Here is a 21,445-nt window from a genome sequence, read left to right on the forward strand (position 1 = left end):
CGAACTCGCTACCTACGTTGTTCAGGTATAATGAACCTACAAAAATCTTCACTAAAATGAAAAAGCCTTTCTATTCCAAGTAACCAACAATAACTGTTCTCCCCATAGTCTAGGAAACCAGCCCACATTCCGGCACTACACAATAATACTCTAACTTTTTTGGCATTTGTCCTTGTACAAATGAGATCAATCAGATAGTTAATTATCCTTAAAATGATTCCTGTTTGAAAATAGAAGTTTTTTTTTTCATAACCCAAATTTTGGATCAAGGAAAAAAAAATTGCATATTGATCTTTATGTTTTACCTAATTTTCCTGATTTTTCCCATAAGGACACAGGTTGTGTATTTAGTTCGATTAAAAGCTTCTTGTTGAGTCAGTTGTTATCAAAATGAATGTACCTATAAAAAGGTATTAATGTTAACCTAGCTCTTAAACTTTTTTGATAACAATTTCATGTAATCCCATTTGTCCCTGTCAAAATCTCAATAACTGCCGTCACTATTCCTAGAAATGCAACTATGATGAAACCCTTTCAAAACTTATTATTATACCGCACATACGCCTTGATTTACATTCATCTATCTAATATTCCTTATGTAATTTTTGTTTCATACACTTTTCATTCTTCCTCAACAGCTCACATATACTGTTTCAGTCATAGCTGCTAATCCATTGTGAATATGACTATATTAAAAATTTCCATAGAAAAAAAAAATATCCCTTTCTTTTTACAATTTGATATAAATTTTAATATTATTACATATATTTTTTTCTATGGAATTTTTTTATAATATAGTCATATTCACAATGGATTAGTCCATTGTGAATATGACTATATTATAAAAATTTCCATAGAAAAAAAAAATCCCTTTTTACAATTTGATATAAATTTTAATATTATTACATATATGTATTTGTTCAATGAACATCCTATATTTTACGCCAATTACAAACGTTTATCATACGCATAACCTCATAACAAGAAAGTAGGAGTCAAGATATCGAAGATTTTGACAAACGCCTTTATAACTATGCATTATGGATAGAATGATATTTACGCCAAATAGCCAATTGCCGCAAATATAATACTACGCAAAGCCAACTATATAACGCTTTATGTTCTTATAACTACGCATTTTGAGAAATAGCCAATCGCCGCGAATATTTGTCTCGCATAACCGCTTTTATAGTACTACGCCAAGCCAACTATATAACGCCTTATGTTCTTATAACTACGCATTTTGAGAATAAAACTTTACGCCAATCATCCAAGTGCCGAAAATAGTTTGTTACGCCTATTCATTTTCTAAAATACTACGCAAAACTGCAATATATTTGTCTGTAATACAATTTGTACATAACCAAATACTTCCCATTAATCTTAAAACGATCATGCCCCCCTCTTACGTCTTTTATTGAAAAATTCGCCTCTCCAATCTGCATCATCAGAACAATATCACTACACTCCTTTATCATTGTTATAATACAAATATCCCAATATTTAAGCTGTTTTGGTAATCAGGAGATGGCATACACTCAAACTACAAGAAATAAAGACCACATATCTCTAAATATTTACAATGAGATTGAACACAAAGTATACGAAACAACCTTACCTAATTTCTATTATTTTCATCTGGAAAAGTCGGGCAATGATCCATAATAACTAACACAGTTCACACAACACCACTCACTTTTAGAGCCTGTAATTATTTACCGATCTAAAGTCTCTTAATTCTTACATCACAACCAAGTAAAACTTTTCTTGTTTGATAACAAACTGTTCAAGATCATTCCGCCGGTCCATCCAAACAAACTTCAAAATCAAGCAAAATATTACTACGGTGAAATTTCCATCTAATTCCCTTTTTGTTCATTTACTAACCTCATCTTTATACATATACAAATAAAGTCTATTTCTCATTGCTCTTTATTCTACTTAATATCAATTCTAGATGTTTTCTTTCATCGTCCTAATTGATTGTGAAAAGTATCTGTCAATAGTAAATACGTTCAGAAACTATTTAGGTTCTTCTTTAATGAAATTACTCCTATTATTGGAAAAATTCTTTAAACTTACCCAAAATAAAAATAAAATGAAATTATGTCTTTCCCTTTCTTTTTTTTTTCTTTGAACATAACATATTATTTACACTATTTTATAGTTTTGCGAATAGCTACAATATACTTTTATTTATAATTTCTGGACGTACATTCCCTTCCCCTTTCACCCCGCTAATTTCTTCCGCCCAACTGCCCATTTCAAAACGATTGACCTCTAAGACTAAATCAGTCACTGTGTCAAAATTGTATCAAATACAATGGTGAGTTAATTTCCTAAATTGATGTTATTACCCTTACTTTTACTCTTAGTTTAGTGTTTTATTTATTTACCCATTGTTTTCGTTTTTGTTTTTTAGGCAACTCAAGAATTTAAAGTTTGTGGCACACAAACTGATAACAAATTTGATGTGGGAACACAAACAGTTCCCACCATATATTTCCCAGCGGTGAGTTTCTTTCTATTCTTGTTTTTCTTGTCTTAAAATTCTCTGCAATGTTCGTGACTAAATTTTTCCCTTTCTTCCAGCCTACAACAGTCGATGTGGGAACCCAAACCGAACCCACTCCATGCTGCCAAGACTTTTATATTACTCGCGCACCTCCATACTTCTCTCCATCGAGTTCTGAATCTCAAATTAACGTTAACATAACTTCTTATAGTCCAATCTCTAATCCAGAGTCCCCTCCAAGTCCAGAATGTAAGTTCCCTTTTTATATTCTTCTTTGTTGAGTTGTGTTGTGTGTAATTAAGTGTTTAATATCTGAGTGACCGAGGCTCGCCCGTAAAGCACACAAAACCTCAAAACGTCCCGCAATTCCTATTTTTTTTATATTCTAATCTAATTTTATTTGATTTACAGATTTCTACTTATTCCATCTCGTCAGAAGATGATGTAAATGGTAAGTTTTTTTTTTCTCTTTCCTTTTCTATTTAGTCAACTTAATTGCTTTATTTTTATTAATTACTAAAAAAAATTTACCTATTTTCCGTTAAATTTCCTTATATTTCCTCATTTTGAAAAACATATAACTTCCTTTCTCTTATTTAAGCCAAATACATTCATTTCTTGTTCTTTATTATTATTACAGATCATTATTCCTAGAATTGCCTCTTTCTCACGGTTTCAAACTTGAAAAAGAACCGTTTATAAAAACGCGCGTTTTATTAACCAATCCACGTCTAACAATTTCCCGCCATTTCTATACTGACCGTTTTATTAGTATTGCCAGACTTTCATTCGCCCATCCTTCAAAATTATTGTAAATCACAAAATGTGCTATCTATAATTTGTTTTTTTTTCTTTTTGTTCTAGCATAAAGCACACTTCACACTTCTCACCATACAATTATTGTACCATTTAACCTTCGCATTTAACATGTAACCATTTTTATTAAACTAATTTTAATTTTCCCTCTCTTTTTTTTTTCCTCAAATCCCAACTATTTTATTTTCAAAATGCCTATGTATTTCATTTATCACCTCCTATTCCTTTATAAATAAGTGATAGAGAAACAAAATTTAGAATTCTTGATTTTTATTGCCTATCTTCAATCTACATGAAAAGTCGTAAAACACTGTCGCACTTCACTGTTTTTCTTTTTTTTTTTACCTTTTTTCTTCCTAGCAAGACTTTATTTACTTTTGTCATTATTTTTCTTTCCAACCGTCATTTAGTTTAATGAACGTCAAACTTCTCACATTGATTAATTTTAAGTTGTCGGGAAACTATTGTTTGATCCTTGGAATATGATGTATCATATATTACTAAGAAAATTTTTATTCTACTATTTAACGTTTAACTAGTTAGCATATCATACTGTAAATGGTAAATGTGATGAGTGTAGTTAATGAAGAATCTTTTAGGAAATGTGAACAAACAGCCACTTCTTCGACACTATTTGATAGCTGATGACCCCGGTCAATACCACGCTCCTTGCTGTTGATCCTGTCATCTTCTAATGCATCACGAAGACCCATCAACTTCATTATTAATAAATATACTTGTGAACACATCTTAATACAAGGAAATGGAACATGTTGATTTTGATAGTTATTTTGCTCAATATCCCATTCTCTGGGATCCTTCTCATTTTAATCATTACAATAATTTTCTGCGGTCAAAAATAAAAAACGACATTCTTTTATCCATAAATTCCAATTATGGATTAAACCTTAGCATCAACTGCATTACTAGACAGTTATACAACTATTCCCGCAGGAAGAAACGCCAAGTCAGTATAAAACTAATTTCTATAATCTTCATATACCTTTCCTACATTTCTTCCTCGCTGAACTTCTGTGTCTTTTTAGATACAACAAGAGACCATTCCTGCTTCTGAGCCTCAACTTCCACTAACTCACCAGTCCTCAACTAATGTCCCGATCCTCGAGTCTCACCCTCCGGATGAAGCCACTCCTGTCTATAATAATTTACCCTTGGTAATTATTTTTATTCCATATATATATTTTTTTTATTTAACTTACCAAAGTTTCCCAATTTGTTTGTTTTCAGGACCCAACTCAACCTAGCCCCCTTCTCCCCATATTCCAGGACACAGCTGCCACTATTTTGCAAGATGACCCATATAACAATTTCATACAGCTCTCGGCTGTCTATAATGAAAATTTCTCTTCGTTGGTAAATATTCCATTTTTAATTCGTCCATTTTATTTATTTATACTTCGCTTCCCCCCAGCATTAGATATAATCTGCAAGAGAGAGTGAGCGATCCCGACGCGTCGTCCGTTGAAAAATGCCTTTTTTTTTATTAAATCAAAACTATTAACCATGAAAGCAGAAGAATACAATTGACCGCACCAATCCAAGTCTGCACCGCAGATATTTGTTAATGACCCATTCCCATATATTTCCAAATATCCTTTCGTATACATAGAAAATTCCCACGATCTTGTAACATACACACATGACCACCTCATGTTATACAAATGTTCCCCATCGGGACTCGATCCCGGAACCTCCTCGTAAGACTGATTTAATAAATGATTAATTTATCAAATATTAATCATTTATCCACAAACAAAACTCTCACAGAGGTATTTGCCATTTTCCTTTTTACGACATATATTTTTCGATTTGTCTGAGTACAATGCAAATAATAAAATAGCTAATTAGTGTAACTTTCTTATGATAATTTAATTTTTTTTAACTCTATTTCTCCCCAAAGCTGACCAATTCTCCCGACATTCTAGTGTAATTTTAAACATAAGGCATCCCCAAAATCCGCTTCGTAACCATGGCAACGGCCTTGACCTACATTCCCCAACACACGCCTGATATCTAGATCGCATTCCTTTCATTTTTACTGATTATGTAAATTTTTATAACATTGTATTTATGTTTTAGATGTTTGCCGACTTATTTACTCATAAAACTATATTTATATAAGCTTATTTATGGGTTTGCGATTATTTACTGTATGATGATGCTTTTCCTAGATATTAGAATAAAATTGTCCGTTGACTTACTGACAAATTTACCAATATAAATGTTGATTATATACATACACTAAATTATACTTGTTATATACATATAATTTTAGTTAATATCTGTACAGGAGCCCGTGCGGTCTGTTACAAGACTACAAAATAGAACATTAATATTACAGATTAAATTTTCAACATCGAGGTTCACCACACGCGCACATGATGGTGTGGTTACAAAATGCTTCTGTGTTTAAATGCGTCAGGCGATCCAACAACCATACCAGATGTCATTCGTTTCATAGAAGCTATATCTTGTAAATCTGAGGATATCCATGAATCTCTTGTCTATTTACAAACAAACATACCGTTACATGTCGTCCTAAACCAAATAGGACGTGTCGGTTTGAAATTCCGTTTTTCCCAATGGACAAAACCCTATTGTTATTGGAATTGGATATTGATACTGTATTTATCTGCTCACAAATGGGTTGAAATCAATAAAACTTTAAAAAATCAGTTGCCTGACATTCCAGCTGAAATTCGTACCTTTGATCAAAATATATCATTAAAGTAATACATATATACTTGCGGTAAGAGGCGTAATAAACGCCCAAAGATATTATATGGTAGACTTCCCAAAGATATATTTATTTATAAATCCATTCTCAAAAAATATTAAAGCTCCAGCAATCAAATATGGATCCATATATCTACAGTATATTTTAGACCCCTATTTATTAATGTTAAAAGAGCTGCCGAAACAGGGATAGTAAACGATTAATGAAGCATTGCATTCCATATGTAACGTATTTATTTTACAATGTCAATGGGACTCTCTGCGTTACAAGTTATTGATATTATGTGTGTGATAATATCATACACATACCAAAATAATCTAGGTAAGGCCTAAATTCCTGAACAGTGACACACAACTCTCCAAATACGCCTCGGATTCGAGTGACAAGGACGAAAAACTGAAGGAAATTTGTTGAACGGTGATGGATGTGTAGGAAAGCGCCAATAACCTCGCGTCATACATACGTACGTCGTCGCTATAATGAGCAGCTTGATCCAGAGAATTATTTTTTGTCATAATCTTTGTTTTGCTCTCATTCATCTTGAATCCTTTTTTCTCGTTTTCTTTTCTAATTGTTAATCATTTTTTCTAATTTTCTGCTGGTAAAAGCGAGTAGTACCTAAGATGTCACCTTGAAGTCGCTGCGGTATATGCCGTTTATTATTATTCCCTCCTTTTGTCATTTTAGTATTAAGAATATGTTCTTTAATACGGCAACAAAAAGCTTCGGTGAGAGGGGATCTCCCTGTCTTTGAAGTTTATGCAGGTGGAAACAATATTTCACGAGAGACGTATGAGCCTGATTTAGGAGAACCTCTACCAACGATCCGAACAAATTTTCAGAACTAATATTATTTGGTGTACTTGAATTGTGTGAATAAATTAAATACAATGCTTAGTTTAGTAATTTTTACTACGTAAATTTATTGAATGTAATTCATTATAAATATATTTTCTGGCAAGCCTACGCATTTCCATTCAATGTTATAACATGTATCTTGCAATGAAATTTAAAGTTTATGTATGTATACCTAACATATCTCTACAAACAAATCTCTTCATTTTTGTTTTGACAGTAAGCTGCTTGCGTTGATGTTGAGATACGACTAGGTACCGTGTAAGGGTCCTCGCCTGTAAGTACAAGTGTACAGCTTAGTCCGTTATTCGCTCTAATTGCAGTTAATAACCCATTAGCCTAGCTGCGTTTCAGCATTTGCATTTAATACCTACCTCTTGCTTACAAAGGGGCGACCTAATTAAGAACCATTAGGCATTATTAAAATGTTACTGTCTTTGAGTGTCATGCAATGTTAAGTCTAAATACTGATACAAAGGGGTGTATCTATATACCTAGCAATGTTGAAACATTTTCATTCTCTCGCGCAAAGGTAAAAATAGGTAACACTACTGATTAGTTATAATAAGAAATATCACACAATAGGCTACATCTGGCACTAAGATATTATTTTTAAATACTAAAATATGTAGACCTTAGTTTCTTTAGTCGAAAGAACTCTTAAATCTTACCAATGAAGGTGAACACTACTAGCGTAATGGTCTTATTGGATGTTTAAAAACGATTTTTTAAAACAATGACGATAATCCTAGATGAATATTATGATTCAGACTGATTGAATTCCGTTTTTGATACATAGGTACTACAGAGGCCGTTAAGAGGCGGGTAATAAATATCCCTGAAAACTTTGGAATTTACCAGGATGTAACATTAGCTTACCTGAGTTAGGTGCGGCTAATTGAGTCGCAAGTTTAATGGACGAGAGTACTGCGGAAAATGTAGCTACACCCAGCTGCAAAAGTGCATAAGTACCAACTTTTTGCTTGAATTCCATTCATAAAACATAAAATATTTTATTTTTAATGAAGTATTCCTTACACCTTCCTTTACCTTAGGGGCTATTCATAAATCATGACGACAGGGTCATTCGAAGCATGATTTTTGCGTGTTTTAACCGTGGTACCACGGCTTTTGTACCACAGGGGACCACGGGTAATTTCTTTTCCCCGTAGACCCACTGCACCAAAATGGGACTACGGATAATTGAAAAGAACTGTTTTTTACCCGTGGACCACCGTTGTCATATTTGGAAGGTTATATGTATAGGTAGGTTTAATTATTACATTCTCTTACATTTAATTATTACAAACGGCGTCGTCATTTTACAAACGTGAAACGTTATGTAAATTGCCGTAAGCAAATTGCAAATTTAGTGTTTCTTCTCCAAAAACATTGTCTTCTTACGTAACTAGACGGAGCCCCGCTTCGCGGGTTTTTCGGGCATCTGAAGCTACCTAACGAACCTAACCTACCTACTCGTACCTACCAACCTACGCTTAAATTGAAGTGGGTCTATGGGGAAATAAATTATCTGAGGAATGACCCGTGGGCCCACGGAAAGTTTCGTATTCAAAAAGATAACTTAAAACTGGAGCAGTGGGTCTACGGGGAAAAAAATTACCCGTGGTCCCCTGTGGTACAAAAGCCGTGGTACCACGGTTAAAACACGGATTTTTGGATGATTTTAAATGACTTATTTTTGCTGTAATAAGTAATAAAACTTTCATGCGCAGAACCCGGAACATTGCAACCGCACGGCGGATTGATTAAACTGTCGCATATTGTCAGCGTTAACTTCATCATTTCATCAAGCATCGCCTCTGACGAGTTGTCAACGGCAGTCGCTCGAAATTTCCATCTAGCCGAGTGGGTACGTGATGGAGTGGCCGGTCAATGAGTAAAGGTGACTCATCCACACAGAGTCGATTACTGTTATGTTTATGACTATGTATGTTGATTTGAACCTACACAGAGCTAACAAATAAACAAAAAAAAATAGTTTTCCTCAATGATGTCAATCCTAATATTGAACTAATAGCTCAAAACTTTTCCAAAGTAAAATAGTTTTAAACTATATGTATCCTCCCAATACACCAAGTTTCGTACCTACGACCCCATACATCCCGTCAGGGATTTTTACGTTACCCATGCCCCTCCGTCGACCTCGGAGCTTAAGGGTGCACCCTTAAGCTCCGTCTCATCCCCAGATGAGGCGGTCTACTCTACAGCCCCACATTTAGCCCGCGTGCCACTCCGTGTTACACAGCCGTAAGTTCTTCCCTTCTTTAATTTGGATTCCTTCTTTAATTGACCTGTGTTGTGGCAATGTAGCAAATTTCGGGCATAATCCGTCGACGTGGGCACTAAAAATAGTACTAGTTCAGCGGTGTCACTCACGAATTCGAGTCAATCGTGCAGTTTAACGCAATTATTTAGTTGCGACCAATAGCGCGCGATTCTAGCTCATCAACCAGTCGCGTTGTAGCGGTGTCACACCGCTGTACTGACCCCATTGCCTGTAAGGCCAGTCCGTAGATATACATCAATAGCATAATCCATCAAATTAAAATTTGCCGTAATCCGCAGACAAGGTAAATATAACAATAATGCAAATGTGACACAATTTCGGGGTAGTTATCGCAAGGTTAAGTCACAGAACTACGCTCTTCCTTTCCTGGAAATTGTATTCCGCTTGATAATTTTCCTCTGCTTACCTGTTCTTCGGCTACAGAGAACATTAACCACACGATAGACAGAATTTTATTTAATAACTGCTGTTTCTGTGGCAGCTTAGAAAGAAACAAAGTTAATCAAGCAAGCATATATCAGGGCGTTAAAAAAATATTGAAAAAATTGATTCCTGACTGCAGAGGACAATGTTTATATGCTCAATGAACTCCTCAATAACCCGTCCAAATTGTCGGTCTTTGCGGTTCGCGGAGCAAATTGTAGGGTACATAGCCGAATTGGTAGCGCGAGCCCTTATCAAAACAATTAAATGTGAAACATGTTGCAGCGCCCTTATAACAAACTTAAAACTCGACTTTCACAAACTCAATAAAATATGGGAGCTTTGTGCTACCCACCCTGCGATGTATTAAAAAATATGCGCAAATGCGGAAAATGTGTATTCAATAAAAAATCGGGCAAGTGCGAGTCAGACTCGCGCACGAAGGGTTCCGTACCATAATGCAAAAAAAAACAAAAAAAAAGCAAAAAGAAAACGGTCACCCATCCAAGTACTGACCCCTCCCGACGTTGCTTAACTTTGGTCAAAAATCACGTTTGTTGTATGGGAGCCCCATTTAAATCTTTATTTTATTCTGTTTTTAGTATTTGTTGTTATAGCGGCAACAGAAATACATCATCTGTGAAAATTTCAACTGTCTAGCTATCACGGTTCGTGAGATACAGCCTGGTGACAGACGGACGGACGGACGGACGGACGGACAGCGAAGTCTTAGTAATAGGGTCCCGTTTTACCCTTTGGGTGCGGAACCCTAAAAAGTTTGTACCTGAACATAAATCGACATCTTTTGCACATGAAAGTGAAACAACAATTTTTTATTTTGTTTATAATTTGTATGTTTAATGTATTGTAATCTAAATGTTTATAATAGATATTTATTAAGTATAAAAAAAAACAACGAAATTAATAATCAATATTCTGAAATCTTTTGTTTGTCCAAATTCAAACATTTTATCAAACTTAAGTGGCCAGTGGGTGGGTGAGTGACGCACTATATTTGCAGATACCGTATCTAAAAAAAAAGAGAAGCAACCTCCGGGAAATTATCCTAAATGGGTTCATGATGCTGTAGATCGTTGACTTTACTGATCTTCTTCTTCTTGATCGGGACACTCTTGACAGAGCGGTCGTGGTCATCATTGCAAGTCTCCCTTTGTGACACGTTTGACAGCTCGCCTCCACTCCTCCCTGACGGCTGCACGTTTAGCGCAATCGTGCAAGGGGCCGTCCATTGCTGCCTTTATTTGGTCCGTCCACCTCATGGGCGACCTTCCTCGCGCTCGGGTACCTTCTACTCTGCCCTGCACCACCAGTCGCTCTATGGATACATCTCCACGTCGAGAAACGTGTCCAAAGAAAGTGAGGATGCGAGCTTGAACGATGGAGGATAGACGCTGCTTGATGCCGAGCTCTTGGAGTATGGAGACGTTGGTGCGGTGTCCGGTCCTACTTTCGGTCGGACTTTACTGATGGTGACTGTAAAAAACAAGATAATTTGTTGTCATGAAAAGTACCTTTGAATCGGAAATATTGACCCTACTTCATCCAGTTACTTTAAACTATTGAAGACATACTTATTTATGTCTTGTCGCCGCGTCTAATAGCCTGCCCGTTGACGGCGATCTGGGCCAAATTTGTTATCTGTAGGTTTTTAATTTTTTTTATGTTTGTATATCTTTCTTTGTTTTCATCAATAAAGCCTTATTTATGTCAAATAACCTGCTATTAGTACATTTAGTCAAGGTGTTTCAAAGCGCAAACCAAAAGACGAAAAAAAATATTACTACGTACAAATAACTGGTGAATCTATATTTTGTGATGCGCCGTCGCTGGTTCAAAATTGGAAAGGATTCACAATGAAGAAAAAACAGAACAAAACAAAAATAAAAATAAACATAAACGGAGTAATAAATAAATGACATTAACACATATATGCTTTCAACTAAAATGCTTTCAATAAAAAATAGTTGGCTGAACAGGGTTTTCATGTGTTGGAATGATCAGCTCAAAGTCCCGATTTAACCCTATCCAAAGCCTATGGTCTATGTTAAAAAATGCGTTAGTGAATAACTACGACTGACCGCCATCATCATTACACGTGAGTCAGGATGGCGGGTGTACCTAGATAAAAATAAACAAAAAGCATACCATATTTTAGTACCTAATTTGTACTATTTGGTACCTCCTTTAAAAAAAATTTAAAGTTATTACCAAAAAACATTACACCCGCCATTCTAACAGTCAGAATAGCGGGTGTATTTTATTACGCAATGATCCCGCGACAGTCATTTCATTTGTGGTTTCCGAGTTTTACTCATTTTACAATTTACATTTCTATTACAATTTTGCAGGCGCTTTAATTTTTCACCGTATCGATTTCGTTTTTAAGAAAAAACGCTACGCTACAACTATTTTTATTACACTACGATTTAGTGCCTTTTACATTTAATTTATTACCCTTTCACAGTTAATCTGTTAAGCTCTATTAACTATGAAAATTACGTCTTACAAATAGCCATGCATATTTTAATCACCGCTTGGTATTGCTTGCATTGGCCTAAGCATGTTATTCGATCAACATATTTTATAAAATGTGTTTTTTTGAATGACCAACTGCAAGGGGATTTACACGAAGTCCAAATTTTCTCCCGTAATAAATCAGACCATTCATATTTGGGTAATACATACTTTTGTTGTACAACATGGCACCCAGAGTCAATATTCTTTCTAACGGAACACTTTGTTATTGGTTGAATTTTTTGCCATTGATATATATCTAATGAAAATGAGATACATTGAGAAACGTCATTATTTTCAGTCAATTTATTTTCTTGAAATGACTCAGTGTCACTAATTGCATCACTTTTTTGTTCTGGAATACTTTGTTCTTCGCTGTGCGTCGGAAAAAAATAATCAAAGTTTCTATTTAAGTACTGACAAAAACAAAGCTTTCTTGGAGAGTTTTTGTTCACATTGCAAATTTCTTTAAATATATTATCATTAGGCGAAGGCAAAATATTTCGCGATTGAAAGTATTGCTAATATTTCTCCAAGACGATTTCCTGCTCTGCTATGTCTACAACATTTTTTCTTCCGCGTTTCATAACTTTTAATTTATATATGACACTACCTACAAACTTTTATGTTTTACAAAAACTTTAGGCCGCTATTTCAAACTTTCCATTTTGCACTTGAAACGATAAAATAACAATATAACTTTTGGATGAATAGAGATTTAAAGTAAATAATTTGATCTATAAATATTTTTAAAGAAGTTTTATCTGTTTAATACTTATTCCCTCCAAGAACCTTCCTTTTTTTAAATCTCTCGCTCTGTGTCCAGCGCGCGGCATCACGGATTTTTGCCACGTGTTTAAAAAAATTGGAATTGATAAAAGGTTGAATTAGATAAAATTTTAAACGTTTATATGTTTTAAGACGTAAACAATATTTAACATTTGTAATTTTTTTTCATTGTTATAGATGGTCAAGCAAATCTTGTCAGTAGAAAAAGGCGCGAAATTCAAATTTTCTATGAGACGATATCCCATCGCGCCTACATTTTTCAAATTTGCCGCCTTTTTCTACTGACAAGATCTGCTTGACGAAGTTATAGATATTAGACGCAATTTAAAGCCGTAAACAATATTTAACATTTGTAATTTTTTTTCATTGTTAGATAGGTATTAGACGCAATTTAAAGCCTACTATAGTACCTGTAAATAAACATTGAAATAAATAATTATGTAAAATATACAAATGAAATTAAGTATGTATAATATATCAATTAATAATTACTAATTCAATAATAATGAAAAAATATTAATTAAACTTTGGAAATAAAATAATAATAAATAATAAGTATTTTAAATTTGAAATATTATACATATGTTATATGTAAAGTATGCATGAAATGAAATTTGAAATGTAAGTATTTAAGAAATGCAACTGTAAATTGTTTGTTTATTAGGGAATAAAGATGCTATATTATATTATTATTTATTCTCATAATCAAATAAGTAAAATAAGTACTTATATAGTATAATGTTACAAGGTTAAAAACCGGGCAAGTGCGAGTCGGACTCGCGCACGAAGGGTTCCGTACCATAATGCAAAAAAAAAACAAAAATAAAGCAAAAAAAAACAAAACGGTCACCCATCCAAGTACTGACCACTCCTGACGTTGCTTAACTTTGGTCAAAAATCACGTTTGTTGTATGGGAGCCCCATTTAAATCTTTATTTTATTCTGTTTTTAGTATTTGTTGTTATAGCGGCAACAAAAATACATCATCTGTGAAAATTTCAACTGTCTAGCTATCTCGGTTCGTGAGATACAGCCTGGTGACAGACGGACGGACGGACGGGCGGACGGACGGACGGACGGACGGACAGCGAAGTCTTAGTAATAGGGTCCCGTTTTACCCTTTGGGTACGGAACCCTAAAAATAAATAACTCTCAAAAACAATCAAAATACGTAACTGTATATACACATACACTTACCTATTTTATTGCTCTTGAGAATGTATGTATTACACTGGTACTTTCGCAATACAAATATTTCCACTTGAGATGAGAAATGTCAGGAGGAAATATTATGAGGCAGTGATAAAACAAGACAACATGCCCTCATGCCACATTCGCCTGAGGAACATGGCAACAAACATAAGGGCCATATGTACTGTAAAACGTTGTACAGTCAGCATCAAATAGATAGTGACAGTGAAGGTCTCCAAATATACCGCAACATCTAAATTTACCATTAATACTAAGTCATCCAAAGTAATAAAATAATTCATGCCATCCACTGTCAACAAATATACCGATGCATACACAACGCCTGATACTTAGTAACATTCAAACCGCCGTAAACACCATTACACCCACATCGCCGCCGGTAGCGTAGCACCCAAAGTGTCCAAAAATCCGGAACACTTAAGAAAAATGAACTTTATTTTTAAGGAAATAGATGTCAATCTTACAACTTTGTGTTTTAACAATCATCGAGAAGAGTGGCGACCTGTCAAATAATTTCCTCTCTTTCTTTATGGCTATGCCTAATACGAGTACAATATTATTAAATTTTAAACTGATTCTTTTTCAGCCGCGTTTTTAAATGAAATGTAGTCATTTTATTTATTTAAAAGATCTACTTATATGAGTGGGTTTAGATTCCAAATCAAATCGAATGTTATCAGTAATGTTATTACTTGTACAGTCAGCGTCATATAGTTGGTAACATTCAAAGTAGTCAAATAGTTCGGTACATCATATAAATTATATGGTGTACCGAACTATTTGACTACTTTGGATGCTACCAACTATTATGACGCTGACTGTACATACATACATATATACCTACTTGGTTCGAAACACAATGTGAACGAGAAAAGGAGACAAAGATTTAAATAAGGTACAAGAATAAAATAATGTTTTAATCAATCACACACGTTGTTGTTTCAGAAAATAATAAGCAATTTTAACAATAACATAAAAAAAAAAACAAATTTCTTCGTTGTTTTTGAAGTAAATAATAACAAAAAGAAAGCAGATTTTTTTAATAGCGTGTATATCCACCTTCAGCAGTGATTACATCCGACAGTCGTTGTCGCATGGACTGCACCGCATTAGAGCAAAAGACATTTCCCCGTAAAGACTCCCATGTCTCTACAACGTGTCTTCGTAAGGACTCTGTATCTCTCACCCTGTTGTTGTCCCAAAGTTGAATCATTTTCCCCCAAACATTCTCTATAGGGTTTAGATCCGGACTAAGAGGAGGAAAAACGATTTGCTTCAGGTGCACTTTAGTCTCAGGCTCGTTTAAATAGTTTTGGACTATTCTGCATTTGTGAACCGAACTGTTATCTTGTACAAATTGGACGGTTTCATTTGGATAGTATATCTGTGTGGTGGGCAACAAAACATCACTTAAAATCTCTTTATATTTTTGCCCATTCAATCTACCACCGACTTCTATCAGTTCACCAGGACCAGCTTTAGACATCCATCCCCAAAATCCCAATGTGATTCTACCACTCCTATTATTCGGTAAAACGTTCTGTTCTTCATATCTCGAATTGTTCATTCGCCATAATGACAGCCGCCCTCGGGCAGAAGAACAAAATACCTTCTCATCCACGAATACCACATTTTCAAAATTGAAATTTAGGTATTTACGTGCAAATTCTAGTCTTTGACCTTTGTGCCTATGTGTAAGGAAAGCCTTTTTTGCTGGTATTCTGTGTCGCAAACCACCCTCCCGCAAACGTCTTCTTATGGTGGTTTGTGATACTCTATGTTCGGTTGCCAAATTACGCGAATTCACAAACCGATCGTCAAGAGCCCGCTGCACAATTTTTCTATCTTCAATAGCAGTTGTTCGACGAGGACGTCCATAGGAGACGTGGTTGTTGAGATTGCCTTCCGTGGTCTTTCTCTCTATCCATCGGTAGATTGTAGATCGCTAGAAATAACAATTAATTACTAGTATTTTTAACTAAACACCATGTGAGGCAAAAAACAAACATAGTAGACAACTTACGCTTATGCCCAGTTCATTAGATATGTCTGTTATTGAAACACCCTCCTGTTTTAAATGAATAATTTTATGTTTAACATCATCACTAATACGTATCGTGTCCATTTTAAGACTTACAAGATAACAATTACTTATTAATCTTATTAGATAGCAATGACATATCATGCACTTGACAGTGTAAGTACGATTAGGTATATTGACAGTAAAACGAAGTTTTATTTTTATTTTAAGCAAATGTAAATCAACCTCCTTTACCTGAATTGGAAACCCACTTTGAACAAGAACACTTGTATGTAGATACATCTTGCAGTTATGTATGTAGAGTTGTAGACCATGCCAGAACGATATTTTTTTATTAAACGGTTTTATTTAGCTTGGGTTGGCGTGGGTCAAATCTAGTAATCAAAATTGTACCACCTTCTTGTTGACCGATTGACTTGAAATTTTTAACTTAGCTTTAGTTCTGGTGACAATGCAATAATATATGATCACTAGTATTACAAATTCAAGATGGCCGACGCCACAAAATGGCCGACTTTATATTCTTTCGTAATTCCCTCGTCATGGGTATCAAATGAAAGGTCTTGGCTAATAGAATACAACACAATATAAAAAAAAATGCAAATTCAAGATTGCGGCTAACACAGAATGGCCTTCATATTTTAAATTTATAATGTAATTTTATAAGAAATAAAACAATGGAATGATTTTATTGGTGGAAGCGATTTGTATATTCATACACGCAGTTACAATTATAGGTAGCGATGTGACGAGTCCACTTTTTTTCGATTCGAATCATTCGAATCGATTCGGCCACTGATCCGAGTTGAAATTCGAACTGACTCGACTCGACGGTTTGCGTGGTTCGCGACAAGGTCACGGGCCGCGGAGCCGCAAACGAGTCAAGCGGCAGTTGTTGTAAACAGAACCTTCAGGACACCGAATTAAGGTTTATTTTTCAATGGCTATCCTAGCAGTGAACTCGACTCGGGATGGCGAATCAAGCGGCAGTTGTTGTAAAAAGAACCTTCGGGCTACGGAATTAAGGTTTATTTTTGAATGGTCATAGTACCAGTCAACTCGGATTGAAACGGCGAATCAAGCGGCAGTTGTTGTAAAAAGAACCTTCGGGCTATCGAATTAAGGTTTATTTTTGAATGGCCTTAGCGTAGCGTTGACTCGGCTCGGAGAGTTGGTGAATTGGGGATTCATTCGCCGAGTCAGCGGATCGGATACCAAGTTACCAGTCAGTTTAGTGGCCGAGTTGATTCGGATTGCCAATAGTCTTGATTCGAATCAACTCATCTGTAGGTTGATTCGGATTATTCGAATCAGATAACTCGACTCGCCCATCGCTAATTATAGGGTGAATGAGGACATTCAATAAAACAGGGACCGCTACATCGCTCACAGAATAAGTACATTACGTTTATTTCTTCGTCGTCGAAATTGTCGTCGTCTTCAAAAATAACAACGTGGCCGCAGTCGATGCATGCTCCCGTAAATGATATTTCTTCCTTATCAATGTTGATTTTCAAACGCATTTGTACCAGCACATCTAGGAAAATGTGACATAATAGATTGGTAGGTAAAGGAAGCTGAAAAATTTCATTTTTTCTCATAGTGTCCCACGAAACTACTTTCTTCTTATCGTTTAGCTGAGATATAATTTTATTAAAACACATTGAATAAAGAGAATCCATTTTTCACTGGTTGTCGTTTTAAATAGTCTTATTTCTTCAGCGATATGCATGCAAGATACAAAATGAACATTGATAATATGTCTAAGCATTGACAGGTCGCCACTCTTCTCGATGATTGTCAAAATACAAAGTTGTAAGATTGACATCTATTTCCTTAAAAATAAAGTTCATTTTTCTTACATAAGTGTTCCGGATTTTTGGACACTTTGGGTGCTACGGTACTACCGGCGCACACTGGAACCCGCCCATACATTGCTGTGTTTAAAACTCAACTTAGCAATTATGGGTATTTTGTACTGAAATTGAAATATATGTATGACCAGGGAAGTATTGTACCTCATTGCAGCAAAATACCTTCATTATCAGTTGTCATTACGTAGTTGCATTATGTCAAAGGTCTAAGATTTCATATGTCACGTTCAGTGGTAATTAGCATCGATTATTAAATAGACTTGTTTCAAGTTATAGCAGGAATAATAACTCAAAATCCGCAATGTCTCATCTTGAGCAAGGTATGTTGATTACGTTTTACGTATTTTATATTCTAAAAACACTTTTGTGTTTGTGATATTTGGACAATAATAACTTATATTGTAATTTAATAAAAATGGTCTTAATTCCTATAATGGAAAACATCTTTTGATACTTTTCACAATCAATCAATCAATACGATCGATCCTTTATTATTTACCTATATAAATAAATAAATAAACAAACAATTAGGTAAGTAAGTGATTCAACCGGTAAACTTTGTTCGCCATATTTTTTTTTTTTTAACCTAACCTAACCTAACCTAACCTAACCTAACTTTTTTTTTTTTGTTTTTTTTTACCTAACCTAACCTAACCTAACCTAACTTTTTTTTTCTTGTTTTTTTTTTAACTTAACCTAACCTAACCTAATTTTTTTTTTTTATTAATCTAACCTAACCTAACCTAACCTAACCTAACCAAATTATTATGTCCTTGAAATGGTTATAGTCTCGCAGCAAATTTTCCAGTAAAATACCTAAAGTTGGTGTATTTTGATACTTTTTAGGCACGATAGCTAAAAAAGTGGTCGTTATTATTATTCTTTATTCGAAAGCAAAAGATGTTGTCCATTTTTCGAAAACGGACGAAATTTTTTGCTCTGGCTATTTGATCAGGCGTTTTTACTGTAGCGAAAATGTAACTTTTTCGCACTAAAACAATGATTTAGTGCGTAATATTTTACCCTAAGGTTACTTCTATTCATTTCGACGGTTTCAGATGAGAAAAGCGATTCAATTTTACTTCAACGACGAGAATTGTGCAACACGATATTTAAAAGTAAATACAAAACAATGAAAAACAAATTTGAAGACCTTTATAAATTTTTAATGCTTAAAACCAACTGTCCTGATCATCTAAAACACAAAATCATCATAGAGGCACGTAATTTTAAGACTCAATTCAATATAAAGTGGGCCAAGTCTAACAGCTATAAAAAAACATTCTTAGAAAAAGAGAAGACATGGCTCAGCGGTGAATGCCGATTTAAACTGCATTTTTCAAAACCAGAACAACAAAAAGGAGGGAGACCTCAAAAAGATTTTGTGGAATCCAGTGATGGCTCAAAACGCAGAAAAACAGCAGTTTTACGCAGCAGTTATTCCGCTGACATGTTAACATATGCTGCACAAATGAAATTAAGGGCGGAGCGGAAGTTATTAGAAGCCAAACATGTACAGCAGGTAATAACACCAAAGGAAATTTCGGAAAATGATAATAAAAACAAACACCTAGTGACACCTGTACAAGCTTTGTCTTTGATGATGGAAGCTCAACTATCAAAGAAACAATACAATATAATAAAAAATTATGCCCCTGATGTGTTCCCATCCTATAAAATGGTGAAGAAGGAAAAAAACCAATGCTACCCAGAAAATGTGACATGTACAGACATTGAAGCAGAAGTGCCATTGCAGTCCTTATTGGATCATACAACTTCTCGTCTGTTACAAGTTCAAGAGGATGTTATCACATCATTCAATCCAGAATGCCAATTTACCATGCACTACAAATGGGGCTTTGATGGCTCTTCAAGTCGCACGCAATACATGCAGAAATTTGTTACTGAAGAATGTGACGATAAATACATGTTTCTCGCTTCTTTGGTTCCTGTACGATTAACAATGGATGAAGAAGACAAAAACATAGTTATTTGGAACAATCCGCGACCCTCTTCCCCTCGCTTCTGCAGACCTATAAAACTACAGTATAAAAAAGAGACAACGGATCATTCAAAAACAGTTAGAGATCAGATAGAACGTCAAAAAAGTAGTTTAATAAAAACAAATGTGCAACTAAAAGATAAAATATATTCAATTCAACACAAACTTTATTTCACAATGGTAGATGGAAAGGTCTGTAACGCATTGTCAGATACTAAATCTACTTTGAAATGTTTTTTATGCGAAGCTACTTCCGGTGAATTTAATGACTTGAAAAAAGTACTACAGAAACCTCTGAGAAAAGAATATTTAGCATTTGGTATATCTGTTTTACATGCTTGGATCCGACTTTTCGAAGCTTTGTTACACATGGCATATAAATTAGAGATACGATCTTGGAGTGTAAACAAAATGCACAAACCAAAAGTTGATCAAAATAAAAAAAGGATCCAGACAGAGTTTAAGGAAAAACTTTCCTTAATAATAGATCAACCAAAACCAGGTTTTGGCAATACTAATAATGGTAATGTGGCTCGAAAATTTTTCCAAAACTATCTAATATCAGCCAAAATAACTAAAATAGATGAAGAACTCATACGTCGCTTTTACATAATTTTACAAACGATTTCCAGTGGCTACAAAATCGATACGTGTAAATTCAAGACATACTGTCTAGAGACAGCAAAGTTATATGTAGACCTGTACCCGTGGTGTCGTATGACACCTACTGTTCATAAAATCCTTATTCATGGAGACGCAATAATATCTGAGCACCTGATTCCAATAGGCAATTTAAGTGAAGAGGCCCAGGAAGCGAGGAATAAGGATTTTAAAAACTATCGAGAGAGATTTAGTCGTAAAACTTCCAGAATCGACAACATGACGGATGTTTTTAATAGGCTCTTGGTTTCCTCTGATCCCCTCATCACCAGCATACGACCTCTGCCAATTATGAATACAAAAATATTTCACCCGGAAGCTGTCGATATGTCTACGATGAATATGTACCTTTATCATAGGAATATTTTTTTTATACAAATATAATGTAAATAATAATTATTATAAGCACTACTTGACATTACGAATGCAGAATGGTACTTTTTTTGCTTAATTTTACTTTTTGTAGTTTTGAGCACAGCAATGTATGGGCGGGTTCCAGTGTGCGGCGGCCCCTTCGGCCGCGTACGCAACCAGACTTTCGTAACCAGTTGCGATCGAATACTTTTTCGGTCTTGTACGTAACTGGTTGCGATCAAAAACTATTTTGTTCTTTTTTTTGTAACCAGTTACGAACGAACACTTTTCATTGTTGTACGA

General features: G+C 34.8%; 1 long non-coding RNA gene across 2 annotated transcripts in view; it reads left to right on the forward strand.

Annotated features, from left to right (window-relative positions):
* Nucleotides 1-21,445, forward strand: part of LOC134678822 (uncharacterized) — a 39,385-nt gene that overhangs the window by 4,894 nt on the left and 13,046 nt on the right. Inside the window, exons 1-5 of one of the 2 annotated variants that reach the window (XR_010100248.1) lie at nucleotides 1,924-2,326; nucleotides 2,423-2,512; nucleotides 2,593-2,764; nucleotides 2,927-2,966; nucleotides 4,580-4,705. This is a non-coding gene — a long non-coding RNA (uncharacterized LOC134678822). Of the gene's footprint in view, nucleotides 1-1,923; nucleotides 2,327-2,422; nucleotides 2,513-2,592; nucleotides 2,765-2,926; nucleotides 2,967-4,579; nucleotides 4,706-21,445 lie in introns of those variants that run through there. The other variant, XR_010100247.1, reaches the window with a different exon arrangement.

This window comes from Cydia fagiglandana, chromosome Z (assembly GCF_963556715.1).
Source record: "Cydia fagiglandana chromosome Z, ilCydFagi1.1, whole genome shotgun sequence".
Lineage (NCBI taxonomy): Eukaryota > Metazoa > Arthropoda > Insecta > Lepidoptera > Tortricidae > Cydia > Cydia fagiglandana.